The following is a 13597-nucleotide window of genomic DNA, read 5'->3' as shown; positions in this document are numbered from 1 at the left end:
TCTAATAGAAACCCTCTCGTATTGTGTTGGAAGAACCCTGAAAGGAGCCTAGGCAGACCAAAGATTGTTATGGGACCCTGGAGGGGAGAAAGCCAGAGAAGGGACCCTTTAATTCTGTACATGAAGCCACACAGGTCTCAGCCTACCCCCAGCAGTACGCATGTGCCAGACGGACTCAATACAGTGAAGGAAAGGATTGAAAAATGAACTAAAACAGAAAGCAAGACAGAGTCTACTATCTAAATCTAAGTGGGATCATATAATATACATTCTCTTGATAATTATAAAAGAACTCAGAGTCGACACAAGATGATATTCACAATTTTCAAGATACAATTGAAAATTAACTGATAGACAAGGCACTAAGAAATTGTATTGTTCTCAATGGAAGACAGTTGATGCATGCCAACAAGAAAAAGCAGTCCAAATACAGACACACATATACATCACATACAAATAGGCATATGTCATTTTATTGCAGTGGGCTGGAACTGCATGCAGTATCTCTGAGGTATGTCTGCATATCAATATATTACTTCAACAAAATGATAGAAGAACATTTCATCAATAAGACATAGGAATCATCATTGTATGTGTACTTAATAGCAGAGTTCAAAATACAGTACTTAAAGAGAAAAGAGAAAAAACAGACAATTCCATTATCATAGCAGATTTTTGAAGTCCCTATTTCAGCAGCTGATAGAATTGTACCAAGAAAAAAAATCAGTGAAGACATTTAGATTCTGAAAAATAACCATGAACTACTCTGAACTAATTAAAATGTATCAATATTAGCTTGTTTAGCTAGTTCCGGCCAAGAGGGAAGCATAGGTAGAAATATGTTGCCTCTTTGCATAAACAAAAGAAGGATAACAACCAATTTAAAAACAATAAACAACCAGAACTGCCAGAAAATCAAACTGCATGGAACTCTGACAACCAAGGAGTTAAAGAAACATTCACCCAGACCAGTAGGAGAGGCAGAGACTGGCAGAAAGGTGGAGGATGGCATGGGCCAAGCAGGGCTGGCTGACCAAGAAACTAAAGACTCAAAACCTCTAGCTACAAAATTCTGTGGGGGATGAAAAGGCGGGAGAAACTCCGTCTCACAGGAAAGTTAATTGGAAAGTGGAGATAGAGTGGAGCAAGACAGAGGCATTGTTCCCTCTCTGACCCCACCCCTACAAACAGCTCCAGGGTGTAGCAAAAAGGGTTGTTCTGCCCTGGTGAATATCTAAGGCTCCATCCCTTACAACAAAACAGGTATGCAGAGACAAAGAAATAGGTCCCAAATGAAAGAACAGATCAAAACTCCAGAAAAACACCTAAATAGCAAGGAGACAGCCAACCTATCTGATGCCAAGTTCAAAACACTGGTCATCCAATGCTCACAGTATTAACTGAGCTCAGTTGCAAAATGAAGGAAGAAACGAAAGCTATACAAAGTGAAATAAAGGAAAATAGACAGGGAACCAACAGTGAAAGGAAGGAAACTGGGACTCAAATCAACAATTTGGAACAAAATAAAGAAATAAACATTCATCTAGAACAAAATGAAGAAACAAGAATTAATGGCCAAGATGAGGGTATAGGTAGACACACTGTACCTCGCACAACTAAAAAGGACAACAATATATTTATTTAATTCTTGGGGGGGCATTTATTTTTTTCATTAAATGTATTTTATTGACTGTGCTATTATAGTTATCCCATTTCCCCCCCTTTATTCTTCTCTACTCTGTACATGCTCTCCCATCCACATTCCCCACCTTTAGTTCATGCCCATGGGTCATACATATAAACTCTTTGGCTTCTACATTTCCTATACTATTCTTAACTCCCTGTCTAATTTCTACCTACCACTTGTGCTACTCATTCTCTGTATCATTTGCCCCTCTCTCCTGCTCCCACTCTCCCGCTGATAAGAATCATGGTGATCTCCATTTCTCTGATTCTCTTCCTGTTGCAGTTGTTTGCTTAGTTTGTTTTTGTTTTGTTTTAGGTTTGGTTGTTAATAACTGTGAGTTAGTTGTCATTTTACTGTTCATATTTTTTATCTTCTTTTTCTTAGATAAGTCCCTTTAACATTTCATATAATAAGGGCTTGGTGATAATGATGAATTCCTTTAACTTGATCTTATCTGGGAAGCACTTTATCTGCCCTTCCATTCTAAATGACAGCTTTGCTGGATAGAGTAATCTTGGACTAGGTCCTTGCCTTTCATTACTTGGAATACTTCTTTCCAGCCCCTTCTTGCCTATAAGATTTTTTTGAAAAATCAGCTGACAGTTTTACAGGCACTCCTTTGTAGGTAACTGTCTCCTTTTCTCTTGCTGCTTTTAAGGTTCTCTCTTTATCTTAAATCTTGGGTAATGTAATTATGATGTGCCTTGGTATGTTCCTCCTTGGGTCCACGTTCTTTGGGACTCTCTGAGCTTCCTGCACTTCCTTGAAATCTATTTCCTTTGCCAGATTGGGAAAGTTCTTCATTATTTTTTCAAATAAGTTTTCAATTTCTTGTTCTTCCTCTTCTCCTTTTGGCACCCTTATGATTTTGATGTTGAAACATTTAAAGAAGTCCTGGAGGTTCCTAAACTTCTCCTCATTTTTTTTTAATTCTTGTTTCTTCACTCTGTTCCAGGTGGATATTTATTTCTTCATTTTGTTCCAAATCATTGATTTGAGTCCCAGTTTCCCTCCCTTCATGGTTGGTTTCCCGTCTATTTTCCTTTACTCCACTTTATACAAGCTTTCATTTCTTTCTTCATTTTGTGACCAAGCTCAGCCAGTTCTGTGAGCATCTTAATTACCAGCGTTTTGAACTATGCATCTGATAGGTTGGTCATCTCTTCATTGCTTAGTTGTTTTTTTCTTGGGAGCTTTGATCTCTTCTTTCATTTGGGCCATTTTTTAAAAATCTCAGCATGCCTATTAAGTAGCAAGGGGCAGAGCTTTACATGTTCACCAGGGCAGGGCAACCCAAGTCACTGCTATATGTGGGGGAGGGGTCAGAGAGGGAACAATGCCCCTTGCTCTGCTCTCTGCCGATTTTCAGTCACTTCCTCCACCACCTACAATCAAATTGGGCCCTTCTGGTGTTGATTCCCAGGTGGGTGGGTTTGTGCACATTCAAGGACCCTGTCGGTCTCTCTAATAAACTCTCCTAAGAGGCTGGGAGTTTCTCCCACTGCCGCTTCAATCCCTGAAGGTTTTTTCAGTCAGAGTTTTTGAGGCTTTATTTCTCTGTGCTGGAGCCCTCAGTTACACAGTCTGTCTCGCTCCCCAGCTGTTCCTCCCACTCTACCAGCTGCCGCCTTGCCCTCTCTGGTCTCCCAGCTATAGCCTTGCTGGGAGTCCTCTCCACCTGGTGCCCATCTCCGCCCCTCCTACCAGTCTGGATGAGTGTTTCTTCTTCAACTCCTTGGTTGTTGTACTTCCATAGAGTTTGATTTTCTGTCAGTTCTGGTTGAATTTTTGTCTTTAAATTTGTGTTGTCTTTCTTTTGGTTGTGCGAGGCGGTACAGTGTGTCTACCTACACCATCATCTTGGCTGGAAGTCTATTTACAACAACAAATTTAAAAAACAAAAATGACCAGAACTGCCAGAAAACTGAACTGTATGGAAGGAAGCCTGGCAACCAAGGAGGTAAAGAAGAAACATTCATCTAGATCAATAGGAGGGGTAGAGATGGGTGCCAGGTGGAGAGGACACCCGGCAAAGCTATGGCTGGAGGACTGATGGGCAAGGTGGCAGCTGGCAGAGCAGGGGGTCCCACATTTGTTTGTGGATAAACTGGGAAGATCAACTGGGGAGCAAGACAGACTGTGCAACTCAGGGTTCCAACACAGGGAAATAAAGCCTCAAAAACTGACTGAAAAAACCTATGGGGGTTGAGACAGCAGGAGAAACTCCCAGCCTCACAGTATAGTTCCTTAGAGAGACCTAGAGGATCCTAAAGCGTACACAAAACCACCCACTAGGGACTCAGCACCAGAAGGGCCCAATTTGCTTGTGGGTACCAGAGGAAACAACTGAAAGCTGGCTGATTGCCAAGCAAGTGGCCTTGTTCCCTTTCATGCCCCTCTCCCACAAAACGTGCCACAATGCAGTAACTTGGGTTGCCCCACCCTGGTGAATACCTAAGGATCCTCCCCATACTACATAATAGGCGTGCAAGACCAAAAAAAAAAAAGGCCCAAATGAAAGAGCAGATCAAAGCTCCAAGAAAAATACAAGTAAGCAACAAAGAGATAGCCAACCTATCAGATGCATAGTTCAAAACACTGGTAATCAGGATGCTCACAGAAATGGCTGAGTATGGTCACAAAATAGAGGAAAATGTGAAGGCTGTGAAAAAGTGAAATAAAGGAAAATGTATAGGGAACCAACAGTGACAGGAAGGAAACTGTGACTCAAATCAATGGTTTGGAGCAGAAGAAGTATAAACATTCAAACAGAACAGAATGAAGAAACAAAAAGTCAAAACAATGAGGAGAGGCTTAGGAACCCCTGGGACAACTTTCAATGACCCAATATCTGAATTATAGGGATACCAGAAAGAGAAGAGGAAGAACAAGAAACTGAAAACTTACTTGAAAAAATAATGAAGGAGAACTTCCCTAATCTGGCAAAAGAAATAGACTTCCAGGAAGTCCAGGAAGCTCAGAGATTCTCAAAGAAGTTGGACCCAAGGAAGCACACACCAAGGCACATCATAACGGCATTGCCCAAGATGAAAAATAAGGAGAGGATCTTAAAAACAGCAAGAGAAAAGTAGACAGTTACCTAAAAAAGAGTTCCCATAAGAATATTAATTGATTTTTCAAAAGAAGTCTTGCAGGCAAGAAGGGGCTGGAAAGAAGTATTCCAAGTCATGAAAGGCAAGGACCTATATCCAAGATTACTCTAGCCAGCAAAGCTATCATTTAGAATGAGGGGGTAGATAAAGTGCTCCCAGATAAGATCAAGTTAAAGGAATTCATCATCACCAAGCCCTTATTATATGAAATGATAAAGGGACTTATCTAAGAAATAGAAGATCAAAAGCTAAAACAGTAAAATGATGACAAACTCACAACTATCAACAACGAAACCTAAAACAAAAACAAAAACAAACTAAGCAAACAACTACAACAGGAAGAGAATCACAGAAATGGAGACCATGGAGGGTTATAAGTGGGGAGGGGGAGGAGGAGAAAGGAGAGGGAAAGGTACAGGGAATAAGAAGCATAATTGGTAGGAATAAAATAGACAGGGGGAAGTTAAGAATACTATAGGAAATAGAGAAGCCAAAGAATTTATATGTACAACCCATGGAAATGAACTAAGGGGAGAGGGAATGCTGGAGGGTGGGGGTTACAGGGTGGATGGCATATGAAGAGTAGAAAAAAACTGTGACAACTGTAAGAGCATAATCAATAAAATATACTTAAAAATAAAGAATAAAATATTCTTGTTTAAATAAAAAAAATAAACATTACCTCCAAGAACTACAGAATATATAGGATTTTGAAGTGCAATAATATATTTACTAAAACATGTAATATGCTAGACCCTAAACCAGGTCTCAATAAATTTAAAAAGATTGGTACCGTATGTGGTTTGTGACCACAATGGAATTATTTTAGAAATCAGTAACATTAAGGAGGACCAAACATTCACCTATTTGAAAATTAAAACAGTTCTAACTATTTGAAAAAGAAATCACATGAACATTAAAGTATTTTGAACTAAATGATAATGCAACCACAACATACCCAAATTTGAAGTATGCAGCTAATGTGATGCTTATAAAGACATGTATGACTAATGTTTATATTATGGAAAAAAGTATAAAATCAATTATCAAAGTTTCCACTCCAAGAAACTAAAAAACATAAGAGTAATGTAAGTTTAAAGAAAGTAGAAAGAAGAAAATACTAAAAATAAGGCCAGAAGTGAATGAAATAGAAAACAGATAGATAATAAATAAAATTAGCAAAGGCAAAGGCTGGTCCTTTGAGATCAATGGACAAACCTCTACATCTAGGCTGATCAAGAAAAAACAAACAAATAAAAAACACAAATATCACAAATGAAAAAGAAGTTCCCACTCAGATAATACAAATAATAAACCTCATGTCAACAATTTGACAACTCATATGAAATGGAAAAATGCAATTTAACAAAACTGACACCCAATAGAAAATTTAAATAGCCTTATATTTATTGAAATTACATGCATTATCAAAAACCTTCCCCAAAGCAAAACCCCAAGCCCATATAGTTTTATTCATAAATACTTTCAAATGTTCAAATAAGAAATAAAAAGAATATTACATAAGCTTTTCTAAAAGGGAGAAGGGAACTTGACTGAACTCATTTCATGAAAACAGCATCATCCTAATACCAAAACTTGACAAAGACAATACAAAATAGAAAATTAAAGACCAATATCCCACTTGAATATAGACACTACAATTCTTAAAAAAATATTAGCAAATCTAAGAATATATAAAAGGGATCATTATAACGATACAGGTTATTCCAAGAAGGTAATATTTGTTTCACATTCAAAGAGCAAGCAATGCAAACCACCATGAACACAAAGAAGAAGTGGTGTCATCAAGATGGAGACACAGGTTGCTCTCGAATTGTTTGAAAAAATAATGGCTAAAAACTTCCCTAATCTGGAAAAGCAAAAAGTCACACAAGTTCAAGAAGCACAGAAGGTCCCAACCAAGATGAACCCAAAGAGGCCCTCGCCAACACACATCAGAATTAAAGTGCCAAAGGTTAAAGACAATGAGAGAAATATTAAAAGCAGCAAGAGAAAAGCAATCAGTTACCTACAAGGAAGCTCCCATAAGGCTATCAGCTGATTTCTCAACAGGAACACACTTTCAGGCCAGAAGGGACTAGCATCAAATAGTCAAAGTGATGAAAAGCACTTTGACTATTCGACCCAGAAAGGCTATCATTAAAATTGAAGGCAAAATAAAGAACTTTCCAGAAAAATAAAAAGCTAAAGGAGTTTATTACCACCAAACCAATATTGCAAGAAATGTTAAATGACACAATTTAAGAAATAAGAGAAAAAGAAATTGAAAGATAAAGGTATAAAGAATAAAATGGCAAATAATAAGTACCTATCAATAATAACCTTGAATATAAACAAATTAATATTCCAATCAAAAGACATAGGGTAGCTGGATGGGTAAGAAAATATGACCAATGTATATGTTGTCTACAACAGACCTACCTCAGAACAAAAGATACACACAGACTGAAAGTGAAGGGATGGAAAAAATATTCCAAGTAAATGGAAACAAACAAACAAACAAAAAACGCTGGGGTAGCACTACTTATATCTAACAAAACAGACTTCAAAACAAAGTCCATAACAAGAGACAAAAAGAGTCACTACATAATACTAAAGGAGATCGATCCAACAAGATATAACCCTTGTAAGCATATATGCACCCAATATAGGAGCACCTAAATATATAAAGAAAATCTTGGTGGACTCATAAGAAGAGATCGACAGTAATATAAATCACTGTAGTGCTGGGAATGATCCTACCTGGTTTCAAGAGCTGAAAAGGCCCTACATCTAGAGGACCCTGGAACCATAAGCCACTAAGGAGACAAAACTTGTCCTCCCCATCTAGGCACAGCCTCTGCCCCCTTTACTTCAACCTGTTTGGCCCCTGGAGAATGGCTGGATAGTCAGTGATGGGTAAGATTCCTCAAGAAAGGAACAACCTAAGACAGGCACAGTCATGAAGGGGCGATCAGGGAAGGACTTAGGGGATTGTGGAGAAGGCACAAAAAAATCCCCACCCCTTGGCTTTATCATAGCCTGAGTCCTCATTCTATCTGTAAAAAGTTTCCTAATCTCTTGGCTGTCTTGCTTCCCCCACCTGATTCAGGCCTGAAACAATGCCCTGTGCTGGAACCAGCAGGTCCTGGTGGGAGAGTGATCAGGCCTAAGAAAGAATGCATAAAGTCCTGCGAAACCTGCTTTGCTAAGACTGTCCTCAACTTAAATGTTAAGGATCCAAGCACAAAATAAATTTGTTTCCCAAAGTTTTACTGCTGATTGGCATCACACTGTCTACCAGACCTTAACTCAAAAAGGACCCCCGTGATCCCAGAAATGTTATCTGTAAACTATACTTTTCTTTGATATACATCACTATGTAAGCTAAATTCAATAAAAGCCCATAGAGAGAGAGGCAAAAGACTTTTCTCCTCTGAGAGACTAGTTAGCCTTCCTCCTCAAGCAGATCATGTCTTGGTAGAATTTTTCTCATCTGCGGCAGCCAGGGGAGCTCTGCTAGACAAAGCTCCTGACACTGTAGGGGATTTTAACACCCCACTGTCACCAATGGAGAGATCTTCCAGACAAAAAAATCAACAATGCAACAGTGACCTTAAATGAAATACAGGATCAGATGGATATAATTCATATTTATAAAATATTCCATCCTAAAGCAGCAGAATAGACATTCTTCTCAAGTCCACATGGAACATTCTCAAAGATAGACCACATGCTAGGACACTAAATAAGTCTTAACAAATTCAAGAAGACTGAAATCATATCAAGCATCTACTCTGACCACACTGTTGTGAAACTAGAAATCAACTACAATTAAAAAAAAAAAAAACACCTGAGAAACATTCAAACACATGGAGGCTAAATAGCATGTTTAAAAAAACGAATGGGTTAACAGTAAGATCAAGGGAGAAATTTAAAAATTACCTGGAGAAAATGAAAATGAACACATAACAACCCAAATTCTACAGGACAGCAAAAACAGTCCTGAAAGGAAAGTACATAGCATTACAAGTCTACCTCAAGGCGTAAGAAAAATCTCAAATAAACAATCTAACTTTTCATCTAAAAGAACTCAAAAAAATAAATAAATAAACATGCAAACCCAGAGTTAGTAGAAGGGAGGAAATACTAAAGATCCAAACAGAAATAAATGACATGAAGACTAAAAAAAACGATAAAAATGTCAATGAAACCAAGACCTGGTTCTTTGAAAATAAAAGCAAAACTGATGAATTTTAACCAGACCCATAAAGAAGAGAGAGAACCCAAATAAATAATATCAGAAATGAAAAAGAAGTGACAGCTGACACCACAAAAATACAAAGGATTGTAAGAAAATACTATAAGTAATTATATGCCAAACAAACTGGACAACCTGGGTGAAATGGTAAATTCCTAGAAACATACAATCTTCCAAAACTGAATTTTGAAGTCAGACTCACTGCAACTAATGAAATTGAAGCACTAATCAAAAACTCCAGCAAACAAAAGTCTTGGACTGGATGGCTTCACAAACAAATTTTATCTAACATTCAAAGACGTAAGACCTATCCTCCTCAAAATATTCCAAAAAATTCAAGAGGAGGGAAGGCTTCTAAGCTCTTTGTACAAGGCCCACATAATTCTAATTACAAAACCAGATAAAAGCACTACAAAGAAAAAAAATTATAGGCCAATATCCCTGATGAACATGGATGCTAAAATCCTCAACAAAGTATTAGCAAACTGGATCCAACAATACATTGTATAGCTCATGCACCACGATGAAGTGGGATTTTTTTTTTTAAGATTTTTTATTTATTTATTTTTAGAGAGGCAAGGGAGGGGGAGAGAGAGAGAGAGAAGCATCAATGTGCGGTTGCTGGGGGTCATGTCCTGCAACCCAGGCATGTACCCTAACTGGGAATCGAACCTGCGACACTTTGGTTCGCAGCCCGCGCTCAATCCACTGAGCTATGCCAGCCAGGGCTCCGATGAAGTGGGATTTATTCCAGAGATGTAAGGTTGATACAATTTTGTAAATCAATAAACATGATATAGTACATCACATAAACAAAATGAAGAATAAAAATTAATCGATCATATCAGTAGATACAGAAAAAACTTGATAAAATCCAGCACTCATTTATGATAAAAACTCTCAACAAAGTGTGAATAGAGGGATCACACCTTAACATAATAAGGGCCATATATGATAAATCCACAGCCAACATCACACTCAATGAGCAAAACTAAGTGTTTCCCTTAAGATCAGAAATAAGACAGCAATGTCTGCTTTCACCACTCTTAAACAGCATAGCACTGGAAGTGCTAGCCACAATAATCATACAACAGGAAGAAATAAAAGGCATCCAAAACTGGAAAGAAGGAGGTAAAACTGCCATTATTCACAAATGATATGACATTATAAACAGAAAACCCTAAAGACTCTACCAAAAAACTAGTAGATCTAATCAATGAATTAGGCAAGTGGTAACATAAAAATTAATATTCAGGCATCGATGGCATTTTTATACAAGGCACTATCAGAAAGAGGAATTAAGAAAAGAATCCCATCCAACAAGGCTAGTGTAATCAAAACAGCCTAGAAATGTCATAAGCACAGGCATATAGCTCAATGGAACAGAATACAGAGCCCAGAAATCAACCCATGCCTTTATGGTCAATTAATATTTGACAAGGGAGGCAAGATTATATTATCGAGTAGAGAGTCTCTTCAATAAGAGGTGTTGGGAAAACTGGACAGGCAAATGCAAAAAAATAAAACTAGACCACCAACATATGACATACAGAAGAATAAACTCAAAATGCATGAAAGACTTCAATATAAGTCATGATACCACAAAAATCTTGTAAGAAAAAAACACAGGCTGTATAAAATATCATATATATTTTACAGAAATATTTTTGCCAATGTATCTCAGGCAAGGGAAACAAAGGCAAAATAAACAAATGGGACTACATCAAACTAAAAAGCTTTGCACAGCAAAAGAAACCATCAACAAAATGAAAAGGGAATGCCCTAAATCGGAGAATATATTTGTTAAAAATACATCTGGTAAGGGGTTAATTTCCAGAATATATAAATAACTTATACAACTCAACACCAAGAAGACAAACAATCTAATTAAAAACTGGGCAAAAGATCTGAATAGACACTTCTCTAAAGAGGACAAACAGAGGGCCAGTAGACATATGAGAAAATACTCAACATCACTAATCATCAGAGAAATGTAAATTAAAACCAAAATGAGATACCAACTCACACCCACCAGAGAAGCTATCATCAATAAATCAACAAACAGCAAGTGCTGACGAGGATGTAGAGAAGGGGGAGCCCTTGTGCACTGTGGGTGGGAATGCAGCTACTGTGGAAAGCACTGTGAAGTTTCCTCAAAAAATTAAAAATGGAACTTCCTTTTGACCTAGCAATTCCACTTCAGTGAGTATTTCCAAAGAAACCCAAAACATCAATTGAAAGAATATATGCACCCCTATGTTCACTCCAGTGTTATTTACAATAGCCAAAATCTGGAAACAGCCCAAGTATACATTAGTAGATGACTGGATAAAAAAGCTGTGATACATTTACACAATGGAATGCTATGTAGCTGGAAAAAAAGAAGGAAATCTTAACTTCTGTGACAGCATGGATGGACCTGGAATTTATTATGCTAAGTGAAATAAGCTGGTCAGAAAAAGACAAATACCATATGATATCTGTTATATGTGGAATCTAATGAACAAAATAAACAAAAAAGCAAAACAGAATCAGAGGCATGGATACATGGAACAGACTGATAGTGACCAGAGGGGACGGTGGTCTGGGGACTGGATGAAAGAAGGGGAAGGGATTAGCCAAAAAACACATATACATAACCCACAGGCACAGACAATAGTATGGTGATAGCCAGAGGGAAAGGAGGATGGGGGCTAGGTGGATGTAGGTAAAGTGGAGATAAATAGGGATGGAAAGAAACTTTGCTTTGGGCGATAGGGATGGGTGCACAATGCAGTGTGTAGGTAATGTTTTATTGAGTTGTACGATTGAAACATGTATGGTTTTGAGAACCAGTGTCACCCCAATAAATTCAATTAAAAAAATGAAAACTGTAAAGTTATTCTTGTACCATGGTTACATAAGAGAATAAATACTCTTTTTCTTAGGAAATGTTCACTGATAAAAAGTAAGCATACAGATACACATATTCGACTTATCCTCAAATGGCTCAGAAAATAAAATGTGTATGTGGAGAGAGAATTAAAAAGCTAATGTGGCAACATGTTAAAAATGTTAAAAAAACAGGCCATCATAAGTCAACGAACAAGTGTTGGAGAGGATGTGGAGAAAAGGGAACCCTAGTGCACTGTTGGTGGGAATGCAGACTAATGCAGCCATTGTGGAAAATAGTATGGAATTTCCTCAGAAAAACTAAAAACGGAACTGTCTTTTGACCCAGCAATTCCACTGCTAGGATTATACCCCAAGAGAGCTGAAACACCAATCCAAAAGAATCTATGCACCCCTATGTTCATAGCAGCACAATTTACAATAGGCAAGTGTTGGAAGAAACCTAAGTGCCCATCAATAAATAAGTGGATCAAAAAACTATGGTACATTTATACAATGGAATTCTATGCAGCACAGAGAAAGAAGGAGCTCCTACCCATTGCAAAAGCATGGATGGAACTGGAGAGCATTATGTTAAGTGAAATAAGCCAGGCAGTGAGGGACAAATACCATATGATCTCACCTTTCACTGGAACATAATCAACAAAAGAAAATAGCAAACAAAATATAACCAGAGACATCGAAATTAAGAACAATCTAACGCTAGCCAGAGGTGAGGGGGGAGAAGACTGTGAGGAGAAGTGTTTTCCAGAACTACTATAAAGGATACATGGACAAAACCAAGGGGGAGGGTGGAAGCAAGGGAGGATGGTGGGTTTGGCTGGGTGTGGGGGAGTGGTGGGGAGAAAATGCAGACAACTGTAATTAAACAATAAAATAATTTTTAAAAAATGTTAAAAACCAGTGAATCTGGGTGAAAGGTACATAGAAGAGTTCTACTTTTCTTGAAACTTTTCTACACATAAGAACCTATCCCCAAATCAAAAGTAAAAAGTAAGTATACAAAATTAAAAGTATAAAAAGTAAATTAAAAATATAGTGGCAAGACTACTACATGTGGGATCACAGTCCTTGAGTCCTATTTACTGTGTATATTTGCACAAAATAATTCACAACCTATCTGGATCTAATGCCTCTTCTTCTGAATATATGATTAATAACTGCTTTATGGATTACCCAATCTCAATTGATTGATTACCCAATCAATCAATTGAGATGCAGATATAGATATAAATATAGATATAGATATATCACTTTATATATAGACATAACAACCATTGTTACCAGTTGAGGAAAAGAAAATGATCTCAGACTTGGTAAAGTGATATATCTATATCTATATTTATATCTATATCTGTATCTCAATTGATTGATTGATCAATATAATTATGTAATAAAGTTGGGAGGCAGGGAAGTTATGATAACAGAATAAAAAAACATTAAGGAGTATTTTCTTTGCTTCCGTATCACTACCTCACATTTAGTCCTGAGACAGAAGGACATGGACCACATCCCCTGCTGCTCCCTTGCCTTCTCTCACTGCCAGAGCATGGTCATCAACCACCCAGCACAAGATGAACTCTAAGTGACTGGGCAGCAATTCCCCCACAGGGGACAAGTGGGGACAAAGGACATATTGCTGAC

The 13597-nt window shown here is 37.6% G+C and overlaps 1 protein-coding gene across 2 annotated transcripts in view; it reads right to left on the bottom strand.

Moving 5' to 3' along the window:
- Positions 1–13597, bottom strand: part of PRKDC (protein kinase, DNA-activated, catalytic subunit) — a 199660-nt gene that overhangs the window by 36832 nt on the left and 149231 nt on the right. The window lies entirely within an intron of this gene.

Source organism: Phyllostomus hastatus, unplaced genomic scaffold, assembly GCF_019186645.2.
Source record: "Phyllostomus hastatus isolate PE091 unplaced genomic scaffold, TTU_PhHast_1.1 phas_contig_65, whole genome shotgun sequence".
NCBI lineage: Eukaryota > Metazoa > Chordata > Mammalia > Chiroptera > Phyllostomidae > Phyllostomus > Phyllostomus hastatus.
This window is presented reverse-complemented; position numbering and strand designations above follow the sequence as displayed.